The following is a 19,070-nucleotide window of genomic DNA, read 5'->3' on the forward strand; positions in this document are numbered from 1 at the left end:
TGTCCCTGAAGGCTTCTAGTACCTTACCTTTAAGAGGGAGACCAATATTAACAGCACCTGATACAAACAATATAAAACTTTAAAACAAATACCTCCTATTAAGGCATCTACAGTTTTGTCACAATAAAAAGAAATGATATGTTCAATTATTGTCTTCAATAAAAACATTAAATTTCCTAAAAGGTTTACCATTTCAAATGCTAGACAATGAGAGAACAGAAGTAGTGTAAGATGTAATGTTTATGAGGGAGAAGGAAAGAAAGGAGAGAAGATAGAGATAAATTTATAGTAAGAGTGAGGGAGGAATTAATAGAGGTTGGCTGTTAGTATGAGAGAATCAAGAAAGAGAATCCAGGGAGATAGATAGGTGAGAGAAAAATTATGTACGGATTTTTAAAAAGCAAAAATATAAGAATACACAACAAAACTATAATATACTATTTAGACATATCATTCCTCAATAAACTGATGCATGAAAAATGTTTGGATTCAAAGTTGGTAGAGATGTGAGAGAGGGGGGAAAAAAGGAAAGTCTCAATGGAAAAATGACTGATTGCTTCTGTTGGGCTTTCACAAATTTTCTCATCTTCCCTTTTCCACTGGTAGGTGGGGTTGTCTGAAGTTTGATGGTAGCTCCTATCCAGTGGGTACTGGACTGGTTGTGTGGGCAAGTCTATAGCAAGATGCCCTCATACCCTCTTCCAGTCTTCCTATCTCAGTTGTATTGGCCCCTCTGCCTCCGTGTACTTCAGGATTCACTGAGCTGGAGAGAGCCTGGTTTTCTCCAGGTTCTCCAACCTGTGCTTCCCCCAGAGAACTGTCCCCAGTCTCTAGCTTTCCACAGGCTTGCCAGGCCCACACTGGCCCATGCAAATCCAGGTGCAATCGGGCAGACCTGGGCTTCAGATTCCCCAGGCTCTGCATTGCTGTAGTCCCATGATCTCAATGCTGTTCCAACTTGCAGAAAGACCACCAGGGAATTTGCTCACTCAAAGGAGAGACTCTGCAAAGAGGCAGCCAGATGGTGGCCATTAGCACACCCAGCAGGAAGACGGTGCAACCAGACCTGCAGGTACACTGACAATATATCTCCAAGCACTGACTGGTGTCCGCAGACTGAGGTGGCCATACTCCAAGATGGTGGTGGTGGCGGCAGCAAACCTGCAGGCCCTGGCCAATGTCCCAAGATGGAGGAAGCTGGGTGTAACCAAACCTGCAAGTATTATGACAATGGACTTCTAGGCAGCAGCAGGCAGCGGATGATCCACTGGTGGACTGTGAATGGTCTGCAGGCTAATGGCAGGCAATGGGTGGGTGGACCTTGGACAGTGGGCCATGGGTAGAGGGCAAACAGGCAAATGGCGGATGACAGGTTGAGGTCAGCTAGCCCTCTGCACTCAAAAGGCAGGGATATGCTGGTAGACGAATGTGGGGTAAACATCAGGGGATTAGTGGACAGCCACAGCTGCCTCACAGAGAAATGGAATTTCCTTTGCTTGAATCTGTGTCACCTTTTTTTTTTTTTCCTAATAAGAGATAGAATCTCCCTATGTTGCCCACCCATGCTGGCCTTGAACTCAAGCTCCTTCTACTTCAGCCTCCCAAATCGTGGAACCATACACATACACACTTAATATAGCGCCTATTTTTATTTTCGTACAGTTTTTGTTTCCTGTGATTTTTGAGGCACTGGAAATTGAACCCAGGGACTTCCATGTGCTAGACAAGACTTTACCACAGGGCCACACCCCAGCCCTTCTGTAGTATTTAAAGGAGATCAGGTGACTGATTTCATTTCCTGTATTTTCTTTTGCAACCTTGAGGATTGAACCCAGGGGCACTTACCATGAGCCACATCCCAGCCCTTTCTATTTTTTTTTTTTTTTAATTTTGAGACAAGGTTTCTTTAAGTTGCCCAGGTTAGCCTAGAACCTGTAATCCTTCTGTCTCAGCCTTCTGAGTTGCTGGGATTACAGGCAATGTGTCACCATGTCTGGTTTAAAACAAACACTTAAAAGTAGGTTTCAAAATAACACTCACTAGAGATTTTTGAAACAATGTGTTTTTTTAAATATTTATTTATTTATGTAGTTGAACACAATATCTTTATTTTATTTATTTATTTTTATGTGGTGCTGAGGATTGAACCCAGGGCCTCACACTTGAGAGGTGAGCACTCTACCACTGAGTCACAACCCCAGCTCCTGAAACAATGTTTTTGTTTTTGTACTGGGGATTGAACCAGGGATACTCTACCACTGAGCCACATCCCCAGCCCTTTTTATTTGTTTTGAGGCAGAGTCTAAGTTGCTGAGGCTGTCCTCAAACTTGTGATCCTCTTGCCTCAGCCTCCTTAGCAGCTAGGATTACAGCCATGCACCACTGGCTAAGCCTGACCATTTCCTCTTTATAATGTAAATATTTTCCTACAATGCAAAAATTTCCTTTTTAGCACTCACATATTTTGATGTGCCATATTTTTATTTTCATTCAATAATGCTTTTTATTCTTTTTTTTTACTTCTTTTGAGACTTTCTCTTTGACCTATTATATATTACTTAGAAGCATGTTCTTTCGCTTTTAGGTGCTTGGATATTTCCCTTTTATTTTTCTCTTATTTTTCTGGTTTGATTCCTTTGTGGTCAGAGAATACATGCTCTGTGATTTTAATCTTTTTAAATTTGTTAAAGTTTGTTTTATGGCCCAGGATATGGACTATCTTGTTCTATGTTCTATGGACACTTTAAAAGAAAGTGTCTTCTGCTGTTATTGGGTAGAATGTTCTATAAATGTTGATTTGATCCTGGTGGTTGATGGTGTGTATATCCTTGATGATTATCTGCCTAGAAGTTTTATCAGTTGTTTATAAAGGAGTATTGAAGTCTCCAACTGTAATTGTAGATTTTTTGATTTCTTTTTCCAGATGTATTAGCTTTTGTTTCGTGTGTTTTGTAGCTATGTTGGTTTGTACATACATATTTAGGATTGCTATGTCTTTCTAGCAGATTGTTGTTTTTATAATTGTGTAAAATTTCTCTCTGCCCACAGTAATTTTCCTTGCTCCCAAGATGGCTTTATCTAATATGAATATAGCAAATCCTGCTTTCTTGTGATTAATGGTTGCATGGCATATATTTTTCATTCTTTTACTTTCAACCTACCGATGTTGCATTTGGGTTCATAGTTGGGTCACATGTTTTAATCTACTCTGTTCATCTCTGTCCTCCAATGTATATAATCACACTGTTTGCATTTAATATAAGTAATGATATGAAGACTTGAGGTTTTTAGTTTTGTTTTCTTTATTCTTATTTGTTTCCTATGGGGTTTTTATTTGTTTGTTGTCTGTTTCTGTTTCTGCTTTTTCTACCTCTATTTCTTTTCTTTTCTTTTTGTACTGGGGATTTAACCCAGGGGCACTTAACCACTGAGCCACATCCTCTGCCCTTTTTAAAAAACATTTCTAGTTGTAGATGGACAAAATACCTTCGTTTTGTTTATGTGGTGCTGAGGATAGAATCCAGTGCTTCATACATGCCAGGCAAGTGCTCTACCACTGAGCCACATCCCCACCTCAGCTCCACACCCTTTTATAGATTTTATGTAGACACAGGGTCTTGCTGAGTTGCTCTGAACTTGTGATCCTCCTGCCTCAGCCTCCCAAGCTGCTTGCTGGTCCGTTACCTGTATTTCTGTGGGTTACTTAAACATATATTAGAAATCTTTTTTTATTTATCTATGGTATTTAAAAAATTTTAATGACTTAACATAAATTACAGCAATAATACATATTCATTATAACAAGTTTAAGTAATACTTAAAGAAGGAAAAACAGCCAGACGCAGGTGGCACACACCTGTAATCCCAGCAGCTTGGGAGGCTGAGGCAGGAGGATCACGAGTTCAAAGCCAGCCTCAGCAATGGCGAGGTGCTAAGCAACTCAGTGAAACCCTGTCTCTAACTAGTATACAAAATAGGGCTGGGGATGTGGCTCAGTGATCAAGTGCCCCTGAGTTCAATCCCCGGAATCCAAAAGAAGAAGAAGGAGAAGGAGAAGGAGAAAGAGAAGGAGAAAGAGAAGGAGAAGGAGAAGGAGAAGGAGAAGGAGAAGGAGAAGAAACAACCCTGTTCTCCTGAAGAGGTATAAAATAAACTAGTGTTCAAACCACTAGATCAGCAAAATTAACAATAATGACAAGGTGGTGGTGGTTGTAGAACATCAGAAAACAGTACCCCAAAGACTGGAGATGTGATATGCCAAAGAGACCTTAGAAGTTGCCTCAGATCAAAGGCCCAACCTTATTTTCCTTCTCTTTCCCAAGTACAGGACTTTCCCAAGTCTCTGGAATTTTCTTATCTTCCTTAAGATAACCCCCAAAAGGGACCACATTGCCTTCTATTTCCATCCCCGAAGCTCATTATTTATAGTAGAAAAGAAGGCTGAAGAATGTAACCACACCTGAATGGACTTTATTATGAAATAATGTCTGTCCCTTTGGGGATTGAACCTGGAGGGTACTTTACCACTGAGCTGCCCTTTTTAATTTTTTTATTTATAAAAAGGCCCCCAGTCCTTTTATTTCTTATTTTGAGACAGGGTATCACTAAGTTACCTAGGCTGGCCTTGAACTTATGATTCTCTAACTTCAGCCTCCCAAGTCACTTGAGATTGCAGGCATCCACTCCAGAGAATCTTCTCACAAACAAATTTCTGTTCCCAGGACCTTCTTTGCCTCAATATTCATTTATAACTCCTCAAAATTGTCTACATTCTTCATTCTCACCCTCCCTATAGAAAAGAGGTATATAAGCTTCTGAATCATGTTGGACTAGTGGGTAATTATGCTCTGTGATTGCCTCTGTGCATGTAATACATTTGTGAGTCTTTCTGTTTAATGTGTTTCTTGCCAAATTGAAGCCACCTGATGGGTTAACTTGTCCTTTTCAAATTGTCCTTTACAAACTGGCTTTGTTTACTTTAGCTCTGCATTCTAAATTCTAAAGAGGAGCTATACCTAAATATCGAAAATATTAACTAATAGGGTCCATATTGCAAGAAAAAAGAATGGGAGAAATATCTGTCATAAGACTTCCTAATCAGTAATCTTGGAATTAGATTTATAGAACCTTGGGCTGGGGATGTGGCTCAAGCGGTAGTGCGCTCACCTGGCATGCGCTCACCTCAGCACCATATAAAAAATAAAATAAAGATGTTGTGTCCACCGAAAACTGAAAAATAAGTATTAAAAAATTCTCTCTCTTTCTCTCTCTCTCTCTTTAAAAAAAAAAAAAAGATTTACAGAACCTAGAACATCTGGTGACCTTCAGATAACATCAGAATATGTGTCAAAGAAATGGAGCACTGCAGGACTGGTGCCCACCCCTCTATGACTAAAAACACACTTCCTTAAATGTCCTGTATTAGCACTTAGTTGTGGTTGTTAGCTACGTTAGTTCTTAAGATGATAGCCCCCGTGTTAGCCAACTCTTCATTGCTGTGACCAAGATGCCTGACATAAACAACTTAAAGAAGGAAAAGTTTGTTTTGGCTCATGGTTTCAGAGCTTTCAGTCCATGGTGGGCCGACTCCTTTGCTCTGGGCCTCAGGCGAGGCAGAACATCATGGCGGAAGGGTATGGAGGAGGAAAGCTGTTCAGCTCATGGCAGTTGACAGCGACCCAAGCACAGAAAGAGAGACAGAGGAAGGGGCCAGGGATAAGAAAACTCCTTCCAGGGAGTGCCCCCAGTGACCCATTTCCTCCAACTAGATCATACTTCCCAATAATATATTTGAATTATTAATCCATCAAGTGGATTAATCCACTGGTGAGGTTAGATTCCTCATGATTCAATAATTTCCTAAAAGTCTCACCTCTGGATATTGCTGCAATGGGGACCAAGTCTTTAATAGGTGAGACTTTGGGGGAACAAACGACATTCAAACCATAACAACCCCCATCTTCCAGTTGGCTAGCTCATTATCATAATAAGTTCTTTCTCCATCACTGCCTAGCCTTTCTAATTGGTTTTCATTTGTGCAGCAAGCAGTCCTGTCTTTTGCACAGTAATGAGTTCGTTTCAGGGAAACTTCTGAGAGTGAAGGGAAGCCTTTCCTTCCAATCCTACACTAGCTATATAGATAGGGTGTAAGTGGAAAATATAAATGGAAAACAAAAGAAAATAATATTATCAAAAAGAATGGCAGTGGGCACCATGGAACAGATCTATAATCCCAGGGACTCAGGAGGCTGGGGCAGGAGGATCATAAGTTAGAAGTTACTAACATGAGGCAATAACAGCAGGCATTATCTGACATGGAGTAGGGCACAGCTGGGGGCCTTTGGGAATGCTGGGTTGGGAGCACCTGCCAATGTTAAGGCTTCCTTATGTGGATCCAAGGCCAAAGCCACCCAGGACAAGCATAAAGCATGTTGTTCCATCTTCTCAGCCAGCTCCTCTACCCAAAATCAGCCTCCCCCAGCCTGGAAGAACTGTCTCTTTAAAATGTCAGAGCAAGCCTGGTGTGATGGCACACACCTGTAATCCCAGGAATTTGAGAGGCTGAGGCAGGAGGATTGTAAGTTTGAGGCCAGTCTCAGCAACATATCAAGGCCCTGAGCGACTTAATGAGACCCTGTCTCAAAATTAAAAAATAAAAGGGCCAGGGATGTGGCTCAGTGGTTGAGTGCCCATGAATTCAATCCTTAGTTCCCCCTGCACTGCCCCCGCCACCAAAAAAAAAAAAAAAAACAATATCCAGCATTGGTAAGGCTATAGGCCAGAGTTTCTCAGCCTCAGTACTATTGACACAGTCTTTGTTGTAGGGCACTGTCCCACATATCTTGGAATGTTCAGCAGCATCCTTGGCCTCTACCCAGCAGACAACAATAGTATCTCTAACCCCTGCCCCCAGGTTCTACAGTGTTGTAAGTGTATAGTTTTTTTTTTTGTGTGTGTGTGTGTGTGTGATCACCCTAGGTATTACATTGCACATCAGTGAGTTATCACAGCCTATTAGTGTCTACATTTTACCAGTTTAGGTGAAGTATAGCAATCTTACTTCTCCGTAAATCTTTCCCCTTCCCCTAATTATAATTGTCTTATATATTTCCTTTCTATACCCTTAGGCCCACATTATATAATGGTATCTTTTTTGCTTCAAAAATCAAAGAGCTGGAAGTGGTGGCCCATACCTGTAATCTCAGCATCTCAAGAGGCTGGGGCAGGAGGATCACAAGTTTGAGGCCAGACTCAACAATTTAGCTAGACCCTAAACAACGAGTGAGACCCTGCCTCAAGAAAAAAGATTAAAAAGGCTGAAATGTAGCTCAGTGGCAAAGTACCTCTGAGTTCATTCCCCAGTATAAAAATAATAAAAAGTCAAAGAAGAGCCAGGCATACTGGCACACGTCTGTAATCTCACATACTCAGAAGGCTGAGGCAGGAGGATTGCAAGTTCAAGGCCAGTCTGAGCTAATAAGCAAGATCCTGTCTCAAAATAAAAATTTGAGAGATGGCTGAGATTGTAGCTCCATCATAGAGCACTTGTCTAGCAAGCATGAGGCCCTGGGTTCCATCCCCAGTACCACAAAAACAAAAACAAGCTCAAGAGATGAGGAAACATCTATTATATTTACTCATATCATTATTATGCTCTCTCTTATTTTGTATTCCTTACTGATGTTTTGAGATTCATTCTTTTCTCATTGCTGTTATTTTTAAAGAATTTCGTTTAGCTGTTCCTTGAGGGTAGTTCTGCTGGTGATAAATTCTGTTAAATTTCCTTTATCTGAGAATGTCTTGATATTCCCTTTCTTTCCTAAAGAGTATTTTCACAGGATATAGAATTCTGAGTTAGTAATTCATTTTTTTAGCACTTGAAAAATATCTGGTCACTTTCTTATGGCCTACACGGTTTCTAATGAGAAATCACATGGCCATTTGAATTGTTTTTCCTATTAGTAAGGTGTCATTTCTCTTTTGTTGACTTAAGACTTTTCCTTTAGTCAGCCGTGGTAGCATACCTTTAATTCCAGTTGCTTAGAGGCTGAGGCAGGCAGATCAGAATTCTGAGGTCAGCCTGGGTGACTTAGCAAGACCCTGTCTCAAAATAAAGACATTAAAAAGGGCATGGGATGTAGCTCTGTGGCAGAGCACTTGCCTAGTAGGTGTGAGGACCTGGGTTCTATCCCCAGTACAGAAAAGACTTTGTTTTTTAAAAATTTATCATATGACATGGCATGGATTTTTGAATTTATCTTGTTTGAGGTTCTCTCAGCTTCTTGAATCTGTGGGTTTGTTTTTTGCCATAATTGGAAAAATTTCAACCATTATTTCTTTTTTTTTAAATTTTATTGATTTAATTTTTTAAATACATGACAGCAGAATGCATTATTACAATTCTTATTATACATATAGAGTACAGTTTTTCATATCTTTGTATATAGAGAATGTTCACACCAATTCATGTCTTTATACATGTACTTTTTTGCATTACAATTTTTTTTCCCCAGGCATATGTTGTATTTTATTAGAGACAGGGTCTCGCTGAGTTGCTTAGCACCTCGCTATTGCTGAGGCTGGCTTTGAACTGTGATCTTCCTGCTTCAGCCTCCCAAGCTGCTGGGATTACAGGTGTGGCCACCTCACCCATCTAGGAGCTCACAGTTCTAATGCAGTTGTGGAGGCCTCTCCTGGGGACAGCTGGCTGTCCTGTCTCTCCATCAGTGATGTCCAGGACATTTACAAAGCCCAGCAAACCCATGGCCTTGAAGACTTGTCCCACACAGACTGAGCATAGGAGGTGCAGATGGCGAATTCTGAAGGTGGCACTTCCACTCATGACCTGGGGCTGACAGTACAGGCCTCTGGAGAAGGCCCAGGGACAGGGCCGAGGGGCTTTCCTGTGCCCCCAGGGATGCTGGCAGCAGGAGTGTTTTATCCAGCCTTTTCACTGCTGTGATCAAAAGACCTGTCCGAGAATTTATTAGCAGGACCATAGCGGCCAGTCGCAGAAGAGAAGGGAGGAGAGAGAGAGAGAGAGACAGAGAGAGAGAGAGAAGAGAAGAGAGAGGGGGAGATAGAGAAGAGAGGGGGAAGAGAGAGAGAGGAGGGGGGAGAGAGAGGAGAGGGGGGAGAGAGGGGAGGGGGGAGAGAGGGGAGGGGGAGAGAGAGGAGGGGGGAGAGAGAGGAGAGAGAGGAGAGGGAGTAAGAGAGAGTAAGAGTAAGAGCTACAATTTTTATTACACATATATACCACCATTTTTCATATCTCTGTTTGTATATAAAGTATGTTGACACCCAATGCGTGTCTTCATACACGTTCTTTGGATAATGATGTCCATCACATTCCACCATCCTTGCTAATCCCCTGCCCATTCCCTTTCCCTCCCACCCCTTCTGCCCTATCTAGAGTTTATCTATTCCTCCAATGCTCCCTCTCCCCACCCCACTATGAGTCAGCCTCCTTATATCAGAGAAAACATTCGGCATTTGTTTTTTTTCCAGCCATTATTTCTTCAAATACATTTTCAATTCCACATCCTTTATCTCTTTTCCTCGTGATTCCAAGACATGGAGATTTTTTTAAAATATATATGTTTTAGTTGTAGTTAGACACAATACCTTTATTCATTTATTTATTTAAAAATATTTATTTTTTAGTTTTAAGTGGACACAATATCTTTATTTTATTTATATGTGGTGCTGAGAATCGAACCCAGTGCCTCACACATGCTAGGCAAGGGCTCTACCTCTGAGCCATGACCCCAGCCCCTCAGGTTTTACTTTTAATAGAAATTTGTTGAGGGGTGGACATGGGAAGTTATGTGAGGATGACATCAGTCTGATAATCACAAGATGTTTTATGGTGGTCAGGTTATTCTCAGGATCCTTAGGCTGACAGAGAGGAACAAGTCAGAGAAAGAACAAGCAAGATGGAATTAATTAGGTCAATGATTGTTCAATCCCAGGACTGTAAGAGCCCCAGCATATATTTACCAATTCAACAAAAAAAAGTTTTATAATTTGAGCGATTACATTTAAGTCTATGGTCCATTTGTAATTATTTTTTTTGTATGGTGAGCTTTAAGGGTACAACTTAATACTTTTACATGTGGATATCCAGTTGTTTGAACACCATTTGATGTAAAGCCTATGCTTTCCCATTGAATTGTCTGGTTACCCTTGTCAAAAATTAGTTGACAGCCAGACACAGTGATGCATGCCTGTGATCCCAGTGACGCAGAAGGCTGAAGCACAAGAATTGCAAGTTCAAAGCCAGCCTCAGCAACTTAACAAGGCCCTAAACAACTCAGTGAGACCCTATTTCTAAATAAAATTTTCAAAGGGGCTGAGGATGTAGCTCAGTAGTTAAGTGACCCTGGGTTCAATCCCTGATACCCCCCCCCCCAAATGAGTTGATTATAAGGACTTGTGGTAAATCTCTGTAGTCAAGTGCTTGCCTGGCTATGCACAAGGCCCTGGGTTCCATCCCCAGCACCACAAACAGAAAATGTCTATCCTTTTGGCTATGCTACACTATCTCAGCCACTATAGCTTGTAGTAAGTATTGAGATCTGAAAGTTGGGTTAGGGATGTGGCTCTGTTGTAGAGCACATGCCAATCATGCACAAGACTCTGGGTTCAGTCCCTAATTTGGGAAGAAGAAGGAGGAGGATCCTCCTGCCTCAGCCTCCTGAGCCGCTGGGGTTACAGGTGTGTGCCTGTAACCCACTAATCCCGGCATTACTTAACTTTTAATAGATATTGTAGTCTATATGAAAGTCAGTTTGGAGGATTCTTCCTCATGCTGTCAGCTGCCCCCACCCCAAATATGGGGATTCAGGTATACAAGTTTATTTGCAGATTGTTTGTAATGGTTCAAAATTATTAGAGCTAGTTTAGGTGCAGTTTGAGTCTGTAATTAGTGTGGTACTACACATTCCTAACATTAAATATTAGCTTATAAATAAACAATAATATAGCAATGATTATAAACAGGAAGAAATAGACCATGAGATAGACCAATTCTTTCTTTTTTCTCTATGTTGCAACTTTGAGTTTGTACTTATTTTTAAAATGTAAAGCACTCAATCAAGTATGAACTCTGATCTTTAATGTTTTTGTTGGTTAGTGAAAATATTAATTCATTCATTAAATATTTTAGTGTATTTGAACAATGTTGTTAGTTTAGTCTGTGTAGGCTGCTGTAACAAAATACCATAGACTGAGTGGTTTACAAACAACAGAAATTTATTTCTTACAGTTCTGGAAGCTTGGAAGTCCAAGATTCAAGGTGCCAGCAGAGTCTATCTGATGAGGGCCCATTTCCTGATCATAGATTGTACCTTCTTGTTGTGTCTTCACACACAGCATGAGCAAATAAGCTGCCTATGCCTCTTTTATAAGGGCACTAATCCCATTGTTGAGGACTCCACACTTATGACCTGATCACCTCCCCAGTACCCTACCTCCTAACAGCATCATCTTGGGTGTTAGGATTTCAGCAAAAATTTTGTGAGGATGCAAACATTCAGACCAGTGCAATCATTAAAACTGAAATATATAGTCTTTGAAATTGTTATTGTTCATTTTAAAACTAAAGAATTAGGAAAATAATTTTTATATTTTTCTCATAGAGAAACCCATATACTAAGAAATTAGTCACTCTGGATGCCAGATTTAGAAGATATGTTACTGACTTCACCAGAGAACATTTCTTTACATATTCCTCCTCTCTACCCTATATACATCCTTGTAAAATATAGGGTTGAGAGTGCAGCTCAGTGGTAAAGCCCCTGATATAATTTTTGATATAAGTTTTTCATGCATGTGTTTGAAATATGATACGTGTTTTCTATTTACAACTCTTTCAATTTGGACTAGCTACATTTCTAGCTACATACATTTCTAGTATGTACACAGCCCTGGGTTCAATCCCTAGCACCACACAAAACATAAATGTGCATATGTACATATATATCGACCTACCTGCATATATATATATATATATATATATATATATATATATATATATATATATATATATTAAACTTTGACTTCGACCTTCACTGCTTAAAGTAGCTCAAATCATGGGCTCTGTCCAAGTCTGCATAGAAAAGTTCTTGTCATTGCCTCCTAAAGCAAAATACCAACAGGCTGTGCACACATTACTCTTGGTGAACTCATCTTGTCCTCTGCAATTATAGCAGTGGTATTTACCCATGGAAAAGACTGAATCAGAGCAAAGGAATGCACCTAAATGCTCAAGAGAAAAGGTACAATCTCAATGCAAATGTGTTTAAAGAATTCCAGGCTAGACAATGGTTGTAATAAAACCAAGAAAGTTAGAACTAAAGTAAGCCATTTGCAAATTCTGTGACAAATACCACTTAGTGAATGCAAAGTTCAACATTAGATGTTCTAATTAAGCAAGCTTAGATATTTTATAGGATGAATTTGGGGGCCTGAGACCAAAGAGAATATAAAGAAAGCCTGCTACAACATGGTTATAGCAGAATATAAAAAGAATATAAAGAAAATCTGCTATAACATAGTTAATTTATGTGATGGATGTTACTCTTATCCTGTACCTATATTAATATGGAGAAAATTCTGCTTTCTGCTTGACTAAATAAGCATATTCCCTCTGGAGCATTCAGAACAAAGTCCATATGCTTCACTGGGGAAGTTTCTTCTATTTATGAGCAGGTTTTTGGCCCTCAATAAAAAAGAAAGGCTTCATTTTATTTGTATCACTATCTGACTTTACTTGTATCTTTTAAAAAATGTAGTACCTTGTACCATCATTTATTGTACTATTATACATTTATCTCAAGTGGCATTTATTACAACCTCTAACTTATAGATCTTTATATAGATCTTTCTGCTTCAAAATTGTTTAAACCATAAAAAGCATCAGAATGTAGGTACACATACCACACCATAAATCTTAATTTTTATATTCCTATGCAGTTAGAATTCCAAACTATTTTAGATGACAGTTTGGAATCTGAAGTGATTAATCTCCCCATTCTTTACACATAGCTATTTGTAAGAAGCATGATCTTTAAATAGACAAGTTATCAATAGGTGCAACCTCTAAATGCATGAAGAACTCATTGCAAAATAACTCCCTCTTTGGATCTATGATCTTGTGATCTTTCAGATGCCACTTTCCTCATCTGGAAAAAAATTGTTCACTTGCAAAAAGCCCTTGGGCATAACATGACATTTACAATGTATAGAGCATGCATTTCATGTTTATTTCTCATGTATTTCCTCTGGTGAAAAACTAATATGCAATCTACAACATCCAAATAAATGATTTGACATATTTTATACAACACATGTTCAAGTAATTAATTTTCTCATAGAAATGTCATACCATTTAACTCATAGTTATGAGCCAAATATTTGTGCAGTAGTTTGTAATGAATATATGCATAATCACAGATTGCCCTATTTTCTTTGTACTCAAATATAATTTAAAGGGACAGAATTAGGGTGCAGTAGACTTCATGTTATTTAATGCTTGATGCATAGTAGGTTGTCAATAACTGCTTGATGGATGAATAAATAAATAACTGACCTCTTTGGCAGATTTTACCAAGTCCTATGAATTTTAGGACTTTAGGTTAATCCTATTGGGGTCTTATTATCAGATTATCAACATGATTAACTGTGTGTGATATGTTTTGAGAATCTTGGTTGCCAAGGAATGCAACATAAATAATTATGTATGTATGTGAGCAAAAGATGATACAAAAACCAATTTATGTTAATCAAGTAGGGAACACCTGTATCAGGTTATTTCCAGCCAGCGAACAGAAATAAGGCTCAAACTGACTTAGAATGAAGGAAATTGATCACCAAACCCAAAGGTAATGTGAGCTCCAGGCATTGTAAAGGTAAATGGTATCCACCCTGACACTACCCTTCTTTGAAGAGGAACAGGACTAATCAATCAAGAAGAAGTATTCCTGTATTTCCTGAAAAATTAGGGTTCATTGTCTCCTAAAGACACATTTATCGGTGAATTAAGGAACTGAGGCAGAATGGGAGAATGTAGTTAGTCCTTTCTAAGTTTTTTTTTTTTAAATTCACTTCCCCCTTGTTTGGTATCTACTAAAAACCTCATAAAACTGTTTTGAGTGATAGAGTGCTTAGCATGCCTGAGGCCCTGGGTTTCATACCAAGTACTGAAAAAAAAAAGTTGTTTTTTGTTTTAATCGTGTTCCCTAGTCTCTTTATTTCAAGAATGATTGTAGCCAGGCATGGTGGTGCATGCATGCCTGTAATCCCAGCCAGTTGGGAGGCTGAGGAAGGAGGATCACAAGTTCAGAGCTAGCCTGAGCAATGTAGAGAGACTCGGTCTCAAAGAGAGAGAAAAAAAAGGGGGAACTGGGGAGGTAGCTCTGTATTAGAGCACCCTAGGATTCAATCCCCACGAACACAGAGACACACACACACAATGATCTCCATCTTCTTTTTTAAAAAAAACTCTAAGTATCAGTGAAGCAAGCCCTTTATCACTCCTTACAGGTTTTTTTTTTGTTTTGTTTTTCTGAAGATTGAATCCAGAGGGGCTTTATGGCTGAACTACATCCCCAGCCTTTTATATTGTTTGTGGGTGGGGGTACTGGGGATTGAACCCAGGGCCTTATGCATGCAAGGCAAGCACCCTACCAACTGAGCTATATCCCCAACTCCTTTTATACTGTTTATATTTTGAGTTTCTCACAAGTTGACGAGGGTCTGTCTCACTAAGTTGCCAAGGCTGACCTTGAATTTGTGATCCTCCTGCCTCTGCCTCCTAAATTGCTGGGATTGTAGGCCTATGCCACAGTGCTAGGCTTCCTGAAGAAGGCACCTTCTGCAGCTAAAGTTTATCTGGGGGGACAAAAGCCCTGCCATTCCCAGCAATGCTTACTGAAAATAATGTGGATTTATTAGCTGCATTCCATAGGGATTTCTTCTCTTCTACAGTTATTTAACATTTTCTTAAATTACTTAGATGAAGCTGGGCATGGTGGTGCACACCTATAATCCCAGTGGTTTGGGAAGTTAAAGCAAGAGGATCTTGAGTTCAAAGCCAGCCTCAGCAATTTAGTGAGGCACCTTAGCAACTCAGTGAGACCCTGTCTCTAAATAAAAAAAATAAAAAGGGCCAGGCGTGGTAGCACACACCTGTAATCCCAGCAGCTCAGGAGGCTCAGGCAGGAGGATCAGGAGTTCAAAGCCAGCCTCAGCAAAAGTGACTAAGCAACTAAGCAACCCAGTGAGACCCTGTCTTTGAATAAAATACAAAATAGGGCTGAGGATGTGGCTCAGTGGTCAAGTGCCCCTGAGTTCAATCCCTTGTACCACCCCCCTCCCCAAATTACTTAAACGAATGAGTGGTGGGTGGGACCACTGACGGGCATGCTTATAGGGCTCTGACCACATGGACAAAGGGACAGAACCAAACAAAATGTCAACAATCCAAACAGAGGGCCTTTGGGAAGAAAACCAAGGAGGATCTTAGGGTCCATTCACTTTCTATGCAACTCAATATAAGCTTCTAGGTGATTATAACAAATAGATAGAATATGTGGTTTTCTGAAAGAATTATTGCCTTTTTTAAAAATAATCCTGCTTTCCATAAGCTTCAGGACCAAACATTATGGAAAGTAAGAACTCTCATATGGAAAAAAAATGCTATTGTCTATTTATTTTTTTAACTCCTCCATCTTTTTCCATGTATATACTATATAAAATTTTTCCTATGAAAAATGGTGCCATTCTCATGTTCAATTTTGTTCCCTACCTTTCCACATGTAAGCATTACCCTATGTTATTAAATAATATCCTGAAAAATAATTTTATCTTTTTTATTCTTTTGTTCATTATTATTATTTTTTATCACCAGGCATAGTGGTACATGCTTGTTATCCCAGCTCCTTGGGAGGCTGAGCCAGGAGGATCACAAGTTAGAGGCCAGTCTGGTCAACTTAGCAAGATCCTGTCTCAAAATAAAAAATGCAAAGGCCTAGAATGTAGCTCAGTCACAGAGAAAGCATCCCTAGCTTCAATCTCCAGTACCATAAAAACAATAATAATAATTTTTATGTTTTGAAAAATGATGCTTATTAACACATATTAATTGTACATATTAATGGGGTCGGTGTGATTTTTCATACATGCATGCAGCATGCACTGAAAAATCCAACCTCCTTTTCCACTCCCCTCCCCCTGCACTCATACAAATCCCTAGTGATTGCTATTCTACTGAAAAATGATTTGTTATAAGCCATACTATATGATTATCAAAATTAATTTATCACATTTTTTCCTTTAAAAGATTTCTTTCAAGGGGGAGAGATGATTCACAGACTGAAATGCACAGATCTAAAGCATATATTCGATGACTTTTGACAAGCACAAACACACTCTAATCAAGATGAAGATTCTTTCCCTTGTCTCCAAAAGTAGACTCATCCCTCCTTCCATTCAATACTCCATGTCCCTGCAACCACTGTTCAGATTTCTATCACTGCAAATTTGCATGACCTGTTCTTGAACTTCATATAAGAGCATTTATATAATATATTTACTTTTATGTCTGGCTTCTTTTTTGCTCAATAATTATTTAGCTTTTCCATTGCTAGTAACATTCTCTTGTATGGACCTATGGCAATTTGTCTGTTCACTAGTTGACAGATATTTGAATTGTTTCCAGTCTGGGTCTATACTAAACATTTTTTTTTCTTCAAATCAATTTTAGAGGGGATGAGAAATGGTAGAAATAACAGATGGGTTAGTGATTACTTTTTATTTTTTTTTAAATATTTTTTGGGGGCTAGGGAAACCAGGGACCTTAGGAGTGCTAGAGTTCTGCCAATGAGTTACACCCTCAGTCCCTATTTTTCTTTGTTTTCTCCCTTTTTTTTACTCAGCTTTTTCATTGTTGTGACCAATGATCTGACAAGAACAATTTCAGAGGAGGAAAAGTTTATTTAGGGGCTCTTGTTTTCAGAGGTTTCAGTTCATACACAGCTGACTCCTTTCTTTGGGGGCTGAGATGAGATAGGAAGAGTGTGGCAGAGAAAAGTGGCTCAAGATTGGCACCAGAAAGCAGAGAAAGATTCACTTAACAGGGACAAAATATATACCCCAAAGGCATGCCCCCAAAGACCCACCATCTCCAGCCATACCCTGCCTGCCTTCAGTTACCACCAAGTTAATCCCTATCAGGGAATTAATGCACTGATTAGTTTAAGGTTCTGATCTTTTCACCTCTAAACTTTCACAAAAGAGTTTTTTGGGGGACACCTCACATATAAACCATAACATCCCTCTCTCTCTTTTATTTTTCTTTGTACTGGGGATTGAACTCAGGGCCTTGCACATGCTAGGCAAGTGTTCTACCATTTGCCTACTTGCCCAGACTCTGTATCTTTTCTTCAAAAGGAAAATAAGGAGGGTTTGGGGGTGTAGGCTGGGGTAGAGCATTTGACATGCATGAGGCCCTGGAGTCAATTCCCAGAACTGCCACAAAAAGAGAAGATACAGAGAAACAGGGAATGCAGTTGAAAGACTAGGAGTAAAGAGGAAGTGAGCAGTATGGAGATTTCTTGGAAAATTGGGAATGGGACCACCATTTGACCCAGCTATCCCTCTCCTCGGTCTATACCCAAAGGACTTAAAAACAGCATACTACAGGGACACAGCCACATCAATGTTTATAGCAGCACAATTCACAATAGCTAAACTGTGCAGCCAAACTAGATGTCCTTCAATAGATGAATAGATTAAAAAATGTGGTATGTATACACAATGGAATATTACTAAACATTAAAAGAGAATAAAATCATGGCATTTGCAGGTAAATTGATGGCATTGGAGAAGATAATGCCAAGTGAAGTTAGTCAATCCCCCCAAAACAAATGGTGAATGTTTTCTCTGATATAAGGAGTCTGACTCATACTGAGGCAGGGAAGGGGAGCATGGGAGGAATAGACAACTCTAGATAGGGCAGAGGGGTGGGAGGGGAAGGGCGGGGACATGGGGTTATAAATGATGGTGGAATGTGATGATCATTATTATCCAAAGTACATGTATAAAGACACAAATTGGTGTGAATATACTTTGTAATCAACCAGAGATATGAAAAATTGTGCTCTATATGTTTAATAAGAATTGTAATGCATTCCACTGTCATAAATAAATAAATAAATAAATAAATCGATAGATAGACAAATAAATAAATAAAAAGAGGAAGTGAATGAAAAAAACGAGACCAAAGAGAATTTTGAAAAAAAGATAACATAAGGGAAAAATTAATTAAGAAAGCAAAAAGAGAAGTATTAAAATTGGACAAGGATAAGAAGAAGCAATAAATAAACAAGCCAGCAAAAAAACAGAAATGGAAAAGGGAAAGCCTATAAAATTAGTATAAGTAAAAAGATTTAGAACCATGTCACTTCTGTTTTTAATCATGTTCTTCAACAATTCTTGGAATGAAGACAAACAACTTTTGAGTCTCTTCCACATGAACTTGAGCCCCTCACACGTTGCTAATGCTTTAATATTTCCCATTAACATTAGGATGGGCAACGTTCTCTCCCAGGCCTGCCAGAGCAGAAGAGTTGTTCAAAGCTTCTTTGATCAGGGCAGCACACTCAAGGCAGTCTGTAAGGGAAGCCAGGAGGCCTTTTCATTTAAAAATAAGTGCCGCTTTGTCTCCCATGCTTCCTTAATTGAGGCAGAAGCTGAATCTAGGACACAGCTTGGTGGGAGATAGGCTATGACATGGTCACATGGAGTCCAGCTTCTGAGCTAGAATGGGATGGTGTGGAAAATGGTCATGTATCTGGTGTGTGTGTGTGTGTGTGTGTGTGTGTGTGTGAACAGTCACAAGGAAGTCTTCTGAAGTGTCAAGAATGTCAAATTAAGATGTTTGGATGACCTATAAGGTAGAAAATTAACTAAATCCAAGTTAACGGTATTTTTTAACTTTGTGGAAATTTTGCAGATTGATAGATAGATTGATTGATTTTGCAGAAGGATTTACATGCCTTCAACCGGAG

General features: G+C 39.4%; 1 non-coding gene and 1 pseudogene across 1 annotated transcript; both read right to left on the minus strand.

The window, feature by feature from the left end:
* LOC113181909 (ubinuclein-1-like) overlaps nucleotides 1–19,070 on the minus strand; it is a 96,145-nt pseudogene that overhangs the window by 62,202 nt on the left and 14,873 nt on the right.
* Nucleotides 14,634–14,706, minus strand: Trnaa-ugc (transfer RNA alanine (anticodon UGC)). Its single transcript has one exon. It is a non-coding gene; the product is annotated as a tRNA-Ala (tRNA).

Source organism: Urocitellus parryii, chromosome X (genome assembly GCF_045843805.1).
Source record: "Urocitellus parryii isolate mUroPar1 chromosome X, mUroPar1.hap1, whole genome shotgun sequence".
NCBI classification, from domain to species: domain Eukaryota; kingdom Metazoa; phylum Chordata; class Mammalia; order Rodentia; family Sciuridae; genus Urocitellus; species Urocitellus parryii.